Source organism: Delphinus delphis, chromosome 8 (genome assembly GCF_949987515.2).
Source record: "Delphinus delphis chromosome 8, mDelDel1.2, whole genome shotgun sequence".
NCBI lineage: Eukaryota > Metazoa > Chordata > Mammalia > Artiodactyla > Delphinidae > Delphinus > Delphinus delphis.
Window position 1 is genome coordinate 41,599,786 of NC_082690.1, and position 8,682 is coordinate 41,608,467.

Here is an 8,682-nt window from a genome sequence, read left to right on the forward strand (position 1 = left end):
TTCTCTGAGTATACTATTTTTTTGTATACAGTTTTAACTTTTGGAAGCATGTTAGTATTTTGCATACTTAAAAATTAAATCTTGGGCTTCCCTGGTGGTGCAGTGGTTGGGAATCTGCCTGCCAGTGCAGGAGACACGGGTTCGAGCCTCGGTCTGGAAGGATCCCACATGTCACGGAGCAACTAAGCCCACGTGCCACAACTGCTGAGTCCGCGAGCCACAACTACTGAGGCCCGTGCACCTGGAGCCCGTGCTCTGCAACGAAGAGAGGCCACCGCGATGAGAGGCCCGTGCACCGCAACAAAGAGTGGCCCCCGCTCACTGCAACTAGAGAAGGCCCGCGTGCAGCAATGAAGACCCAACACAGCTGTAAAAATAAATAATTTTTTTTTAAAAAAAGAAAGTTTATTAAAAAAATTAAATCAAAAGTTTGTTTTTCTTTTAAATCGATTTATTTATTTATTTATTTATTTATGGCTGTGTTGGGTTTTCGTTTCTGTGCGAGGGCCTTCTCTAGTTGCCGCGAGAGGGAGCCACTCTTCATCGTGGTGCGCAGGCCTCTCACTATCGCGGCCTCTCCGATTGTGGAGCACAGGCTCCAGATGCGCAGGCTCAGCAGCTGTGGCGCATGGGCCCAGTTGCTCCGTGACATGTGGGATCCTCCCGGACCAGGGCTCGAACCCATGTCCCCTGAATTGGCAGGTGGATTCTCAATCACTGCGCCACCAGGGAAGCCCAGGTCCTCTCCACAAAAAGTTTGTGGAGAGGAACTGAATAAAAATTGAATTAAATAAAAACAGAAACAAATTAAGTTAACAGTATATCAAATGGATGACAGAACTACATAGAAGGGGGAAAAAAGAGAATGAACCCAAGTCATTTGGAACACAGTACTTAGATATATACGCTCAGTCGAAAGAAAAACAGAAAAGCAAACATATATTGTTTTTTGTAGTGATATGTGTGTAGCAATTCTGAAACTATTTTGTGTGCATTTTAGGACTAAGCAAATGAGTAAATATAGTGATGCTTCTGGAGGGCCAGGTTTTCCATGTGGGGAAAAGGAAGTACAATTTATGGAATTGGGAGAAATAAGGAAGAACCTATGTTATTTGCTTAAAATTGGAGATATCAGTATGAAATCATAATTTTAAAAAATTAAAAAATAATCTGTATATGTGTATATATTTCCCAGGTCAGTTTGCTGAAAAAACCTAGAAGTAATGCAACCCCAGTAGCAATGAACAGACGTAGCACTAGCATGTAGCTCTTGGTGTTTAAATATCATTCCCCATTAAAAATAGCTGAGTCAAAAGTACAAGATAAGGGCTTCCCTGGTGGCGCAGTGGTTGAGAGTCCGCCTGCCGATGCAGCGGCTGGACTCATAAGCCATGGCCGCTGAGTCTGCGTGTCTGGAGCCTGTGTTCCGCAACGGGAGAGGCCACAACAGTGAGAGGCCCGCGTACCACAAAAAGGAAAAAAAAAAAAAGTACAAGGTAAGACTAGAACATTTTGTGTGCAGAAAATCTTTAAAAATATGGGACTTGGGCTTCCCTGGTGGTGCAGTGGTTGAAAGTCTGCCTGCCAATGCAGGGGACACGGGTTCGAGCCCTGGTCTGGGAAGATTCCACATGCCGCAGAGCAACTAGGCCCGTGAGCCACAACTACTGAGCCTGCGCGTCTGGAGCTTGTGCTCCGCAACAAGAGAGGCCACGACAGTGAGAGGCCCGTGCACCGCAATGAAGAGTGGCCCCCGCTCGCCGCAACTAGAGAAAGCCCACGCACAGAAAAGAAGACCCAGCGCAGCCAAAAATAAATAAATAAATGAAATTTAAAAAATATATATATATGGAACTTGACTGTGGAGAACAGTTGTGAGGTCCCTTAAAAAACTAAAAATAGAATTACCATATGATCCAGCAATCCCACTCCTTGGAAAATATCAGGAAAAGACAAAAACTCTAATTTGAAAAGATACATACACCCCAGTGTTAATAGCAGCACTATTTACAATAGCCAAGACATGGAAGCAACCTAAGTGTCCAAAGACAGATGAATGGATAAAGAAGTTGTGGTGTATATATACAATGGAATATTACTCAGCCATAAAAAGAGCAAAATAATGCCATTCGCAGCAGCATGGATGGACCTAGAGATTGTCACACTCATGTCTGAGTGAAGTAAGTCAGACAGAGAAAGACAAATATCATATGATATCACTTATGTAGAATTTTAAAAAATGATATAAATGAACTTATTTACAAAACGGAAACAGAGTCACAGACGTAGAAAGTAATCTTATGGTTTACCAGAGGGAAAGGTGGAGGAGGAATAAATCAGGAGTTAGGGATTAACAGATACACAATACTATATATAAAATAGATAAATAATAAGGACCTACTGTATAGCACAGGGAACTATATTTAGTATCTTGTAATAATCTACATGGAAGACAATCTGAGAAGAATATTTATATATATAATATATATATATTCAGTATATATATACTGAATCACTTCACTGTACACCTGCAATACAACACTGTAAATCAACTATACTTCAATTAAAAAATGTACAAAAAATGGGGCATGTAAAAAAGACAGAGGAAGAAGCGTGGATGGATTTCTACTGGCCAAATCATTGATAATTTGAGCAAAATAATAATAATAAAGAATAATGATAGTAATGGATTATAACACATTGGGGAAAAAAAAACAACCAAGAATCCATGAGTCCTTAACGATACTAAAAAAAGCAAAAGAAACAAATAATAAGGATGGCAGGAAGGCTGTTCTTTATAGTTGAACGTCAACTAATAAATGTAGAAGGAATAATAGAAAATCACCATTTTTAAACCATCATACCAATATTTGGCTTAGATAAGAATTATCAAGGAATGCTAAAATGATTACGTGGAAGTCCGTTAGGGATGAGCATATTCACACATCCTGAAAATTTCTCCTCACAGATTATTAACTATAAGAGGAAAAAATTACTTTTACAGTAGGCAACACTGTAGCAAAGTAATCATCGATGGGATAAACTGGTATCACATGTTTGCTGATAAGATGCACCAAGGTCAAAACATCACTTATGTAACATTCCTCCAAAAGTGTATAACCAGAATTTAATCATGAGAAAATTATCAGACAAACCCAAATTCAAGAATAAGCCATAGGGCTTCCCTGGTGGAGCAGTGGGTGAGAGTCCGCCTGCCGACGCAGGGGACACGGGCTCGTGCCCCGGTCCGGGAAGATCCCACATGCCGCGGAGTGGCTGGGCCCGTGAGCCATGGCCGCTGAGCCTGCGCGTCTGGAGCCTGTGCTCCGCAACGGGAGAGGCCACAACAGTGAGAGGGCCGCGTACCGCAAAAAAAAAAAAAAAAAAAGAAAAAAGAAAAAGCCATAAAGCAAGTGGTTTATGCTTTTCAAAAATATCAACATCAGAAGAGACAAAGAACGGCTGGGGAAAAAATTGCAGATTAAAGGACATTAAAGAGCTATGACAACGAAATGCAAGCCACAATTCACTATTGGGTGAACTATTAGGGAAAAAAACCCACATTGTTATAAAGGACATTACTGGGACAACTGCTAAAAATTTTTATGAACTGCCTATTACATAATAGTGTTATATCATCATTACATTTTCTAAATGATCATTGCTCCATGTAAAAGAATGTCTCTCTTCTCAAAAGATAGATGCTAAAGTATTTAGGAATAGATGGTTGTGATGTCTGCAACTTGCTCTCAAATGATTCATCAATAAAATTATAATATATATACATATAGTTATGTATGGAGAGAGAGAAAGCAAATGTGGCAAATATTAGCAATTGGGGAATCTTAGTGAAGGATATATGGGAATTTATTGTTCTAACTTTGTAATTTTCCTATAAGCTTGAGACTTTTGCAAAAGAGAAAGGTGAAACAAATTTTTTAAGTCTTTAGGTGAAGTTCTCTCCCCAACAAGATGACATTATTTTCCCTTTAAGCCCAGGGGTCTTCCACTAATTTTGTTTTACTATTACACTTTTCTGTTGATAACTTTTCCTTCCCTGGCTTGGGAAGCAGGTGGAGAGAAGGTGATGGGCACGATTTGGATTCAGTTCATTTACGGTGTCTCCGAGAGATCCAATGAGACAGGGACTCAGGGGAGAGGTTTAGGCTAAGACATGGAATTAAGTGTCAGGTGGTGATACTTTGAGTTTTTCTGGGGGGAGCTTGGAGAATAAGAGTATCACAATGAAGGAGACTAAGAAGTGGCACACATGAAGGGAGAACCCAGGGGTGCCATGTCTCAGGAGCTGTGGAAGGACAGAATTTCAGCATGGAGGCCATGGCCAGCAGTGTGAATGCCCCGAGGAGTAAAGCAGACATCTGCAAAGTCCACTGGATTTGGCAAGTAGGTGGTCCTTGGTGACCTGGTCAACAGCAGCTTCCAGGGGGAAGGCAGTAGGATTGGTGTCAAAATCATGCTTGGGTGTATTGGGAGTGAAATTGCTGAGTCTACAATTCTGATAACCCTATTTTGAAGACAATGAGAGCAAAACTGTAGCATCATAGTGACAGCTGGGTGAAGGCAGATTTTTATTTTTGATTTTTAAAGCTGGAAGGGATCTGCCCATGGAAATTTGCAGAAGTGGAAAGGGGAGATTCCCAGATTAGCAACAGTGCAGAGGAACCCATGGGCAGGGGATCTTCCAGCCCTAAGGGGGGAAAAGAGTGTCTTTTCCTACCTCGCAGCCTGTGGTCCTCAGGGTCCTGCCTTCTGTCCTGGATGCCCTTTCTCTTCTATAGGGTTCTCCTCTCCTCTCTCAAAAACAAACCAGAATGTTCCCTTCTTTCCTAATATCTCCCCTGATGAGCCACCCACAGGATCCCGCAAAGCATTGTACCGATCTGGGTGGGACTCAGAAGACAGCTTAGATTTTTCCACTTGACTTCCTGTGTTATCCTTCCCGAGCAGCAATTTTCTCGTCTTTAAAACGGGAAAATATACTTTATTGTGTAGGTTTTTCTGAGACTAACTTAAGATAATGTATGAAAACACTTTAAAAACTCTAAAGCGAACGTGATTAAGTAGCTTCCAGTTTTCATTGTTTGTTGTGTGCATATTTTGTTTGTTTGTTTAGGTCTGTTATGATTGTGGCAAAGATTCATCCAGCAGTTATTTGTCAAAGGCTTACCACGTGCCAGACTCTCTGTCCTCAGGATCCGGCAATGTTCTAGTGACCAGGAGACCTGGAAGTTGCCAAGAACGCTCTCTACAGCCACTGGTTTCTGACTGGGCAGCTCACACAAGATCATGAGCCTTTGCTTTTTGGGAGGATTAAAAAAAAAAAAAAAAAGCGTAGCAACACAGACATGGACTCTGTCCGTGTTTTGTAATTGTGATGAACCGTATAGCACAAGTCAATGGGAGCCAGCTGGCAATGATCGCAATGAGGTTATAACTGAGGACAGCTTATAATAATCTAATTTTCCACTAGGTGACAGCAGAGCCCACGGTATTACCTTAATCATTGTTCCTTTCCAACAACTAGGTCTGAGAATCTTCTGAAAGATCCTGCCATTCTGGAGGGAGTAATTGTTGCTAAAACGATGATACATGGCTTTGAGATGTCATTGTTGGTCTCCTGAGAGACCTAAACTCCAGATTTTTAAAATGAATTTTAGTTTTTGACATTCTAAGTCACTTGAATTTATGGAAACAACTACAACAATAATTTTAAAAGCTAACATGTATTAAGCATTTGCTACATGCCAGGCATTGTTACATGTGTTCAGGGCCCCTGAGACAACGCTACTTCTTAGAGGCTTCTCAGGGACAGAAAGTTTCCCCTTTAATAAAGAGCTAAGCCTTCCCCATGCTGCTCCTATAACCGTAACACTAACTACATAAACATGGCCTCACAGTTTACCCTGCCTGGGAAAGGAGGAGTTTGGCTAAGCATACGAAGAGCCCTTTATAGGGTTGTACAGACAATTTCATTTATAATTGGTGTTTCTCAGAGCACTTTTCTTTTTTAAAAACCTTTTTCGTCAAACTCATGTTAACCCTTGGTCGGGTCCCCTGTTGGTGGTTCACTCATCTTGGGAATGTCTGGTGAGTTTCTAAGTGACTCAATGGAGTCTTTTTTTCAGGGGCTGAGGCTGAAAAGCCAGGCAGAGTGAGTTTGACTCACTGTGGCACAAAGCCTTAACCATCAGAAGGAAGAGAAGTAGAGCAAGTGGCTGGCATTTGATTCTGTCCCGTAAATGTCTTCTAAATGCTTTCTTGGCCCTGAGGAGAGCAAGGACTGAGAAGTAAAACGACAGGACAGTTTTGGAACACGCTGAGGCACAAGCAGGCCTGCTTTGGTTTTATTCTACCCGAATATAACACAGAAACCGGAGAGGCATTCTAGCTGGCTCCTACACAGCTACTTAAACTTGTTACTTATTTCTATATCTGAATGAATGCTATAAGTATAGAGAAAATTTCAAAAGCACAACAAATCATACAGTTAAAAAGTAAGTATTCCCTCGCACACTTATTCCCCACAGGCACCCACTGTAACCACAGTTAACAGTTTCCAATGCTGCCCAGCTTTGGCACCCAGAGAGAACCGCTATGCTCAGTAGAATTGCAACAGAGATGCTGGCTCCTGACACAGCAGCTCGGGGCAGCTCAGATAGCACAGTCTGTTAACACATAACACCTCCTACTGACTCTCAGGGGCTAGGAGGTCACGGTGTGTGGGAAATTGAGCCAGAGAAAACTGGGAATTAATGAGGAGATGGCCTTATTTCTACCCATAGACTGATGTGCCCTGGGAAAATTCAGTGTACTATTATTATAGAAATGGCATATGTTCTCAGATGAAAGTTTAAAAATACAGCTAAGTATATCTCCTTATGTAAGTGCAGATATATACATGTGTATATATATATATACACATACATATATGTGCATTTTCACATGTATATATGAGTATATATCTGATGCAGTTCCTCCCTGCAATATGGACCCAAGAATTAGCAAACAATGTCTCCATGAGAGAAAAGCTGAGATTCCTAAAGTCACCAGGAGCCTGATCCCACAAGGTCAGCTGGAACCACGAGAAGGAACAACCACTGCAGAGTGGCAGCCAGGCTGGACGAGCACACCCCAGCCCCTGGCACTGGCCCAATGTGCATTCACAAAGCACATACGCTGCTTGACCATCTCAGTTGACACCTAGCGTAATTACCGCGTCCTGTTCCAGTCACAAAAAATGTCCCAAGTTTGTCAATAAATTATATGATCACACTAAATACAATTCTTCTGTGCTTCATCTTCCCCAGCACAGCTCCTTCAGGGGGTTGGAATGATTATGGACCTCTGAGTTAGGGCAGGCTTAGGAGTCTAGCAGCTTACGTACCCAAAGCTCTAACCATCTTTCTCTCCCTGGGGCCTCTCCTGTCTAGCAGTTCCCTATTTCTGGGGTCCTTGAACATAAAAGGGCTACCTCCAGTCCAGACAATGAAACTCCCCGCCCTCCCTTCGAAGATTGGTTGTCCTAAATCCCTATATCCCCTTTCTTCAAAGGCCTGCACTCAATAGCACTAAGGGAAGTTACTGCTGAGAAGGGTAATTTCTCAGGATAGTTCTTTTGGGTCCCATCAAATCCCTAGCATGTCACCTGTAACACAAGAAAAAGAAGAAAATAAAACTCCACCATAACCCTCAACTAGAAATTTCCAGTGGTTACTATTATCAAAACATCTTCTTCTGGATATATAGGTAAAGTCTTTTATTAGAGCTAGCAGTTTTTCATCTGATTTGTGTAACTTTTCCAGATAAACAATCATGATTTGCAACTAATAACTACGTTGACACCCTTCCAATCTTTATTTATTTAATCTTTTAAATATTCTTATTTTAGAGTCTAAAACTTCTAGGATAAAATTAAATAATAACAGTGATAGCTGGCTTGTTTTCTTCCCGACTTTAGTAGAATGCCTCTAGTATTCTACCATAAAAATTGATGTGTGCTATTGGTTTAGGACAGGAATTGTGTGAAGGGAGTATCCTCCTATTCTAAGTTTACCAATTACTTTGGTTGTAATTTACAGAATAAATTGTTAGTTTCTTGATTTTCACTTTTGTCCAGATAAATGGCACTGGAGCTAGACATTTGCTAGGGAATAATACTACTAATTTCACAGCATTGTTGCATTAACTTATCACATTGCCTAGAAAGTAGCAATTGCTCAATGAATGCATTGTTATAGCTATTGTTAATAATAATTATTATTCTATCCTTCAGTGGGATCATAGTGAAAAAATCTCCTTAGAACAGATTTTGAACAGTTAAAAGTGTTAAATCTAAGGCTATCTAATGATCATTCTAAGGTCACTGTGCTCTTTTCTTTAAGAGTGGTAGGGTGACCAACTTTCCTAGGTTGCCAGGATTGACGGGTTTCCAGGGATGAGGGCTAGATGTACATTTCTGATTGTCTGGTACCCTTCACCTAAGGTTGCCCAGGGTCATCTCAAATTCAGTATGTTCAAAACCAGACTCATCATTTGAGCTTTCAAATACGATCCTTTTTCTGTTTTTTCCATCTCTGCCAGGACTAGTACCAACCAACCAATACAAACCAATTTAGCCTGAGCTTAAATATCAGAGTTATCTCATTCCCTCCCCCCATCTGG